Here is a 936-nt window from a genome sequence, read left to right as displayed (position 1 = left end):
TATATGTTTAAAATATTTTGAAAAAATTAATTAATTTAATTTTTATTGTGTATTAATTTTGGAAAAATAGTTTTATAAAAAGTTAACCTCATTTTATTTGAAAAGTTTTAATTTTTGTTAATTTTTTTAAAATAGTTATAAAAAAGTTCAATTTAGTGTCTATTTTAAAAATAGTTATAAAAAGTAATTGATTGTTATGTTTAAAAAGTGAAGATGTTTCATAAAACTTAAAAAGTTATGTTTATAAACTAAAAATTTAATATTTTTTAATATACTTCTATAAAAAAGTATAATACAAAAAATTGATTTTTGATTTTTTTTTTTTTTTTTTTTTTTAGAAAACTGGCCAGGCAAATGCTTGGTATTTTTGTTATTTACAAATGGTAATAATGATTGATGGTCATTGATGAAGTTGAGTATTCCAACCACAAGTTGGGGATTAACCATAAAAGTGAACAGTGGTAATTGTATTTAAACATTCATTCAAAATGATTGGGGATGTGTACTTAGGTAAGATATGGGAGCAAATCAGATAGAAATAATATTATAGGACATCCCAATCCAAACCATTAGGATTAATAAGATATAATGCCATTCCCTATTTCGAATGCACAAACTATGAACTTGATTGTTCTCAATGGCAATGCCAGTGCCAAATGTAGTGCATTTGTATGTAATGTAAATATGTATGGGTGGATCCTGATACATCATTTAAACCAGTTTGAAGATCCAACTCAAATGTATCGATCCTGATCCGGAGTTAGTTGCATCGCCATGTGATAATGAAGATATGCGGCTAACAACCTGTACAGAGACTTCAGAACAGAAACGGATGACGAACTTGAAGAGTTTGGATTTCGATAGTCATGTACATGAGATGACTTTTTAAGATACATTCAATGATTTGGATATGAATGTATTGGATAGCAATTTGGG

This window comes from Benincasa hispida, chromosome 11, assembly GCF_009727055.1.
Source record: "Benincasa hispida cultivar B227 chromosome 11, ASM972705v1, whole genome shotgun sequence".
Classification (NCBI taxonomy): domain Eukaryota; kingdom Viridiplantae; phylum Streptophyta; class Magnoliopsida; order Cucurbitales; family Cucurbitaceae; genus Benincasa; species Benincasa hispida.
The sequence above is the reverse complement of the archived record's forward strand: the minus strand, read 5'-3'. Positions refer to the sequence as shown.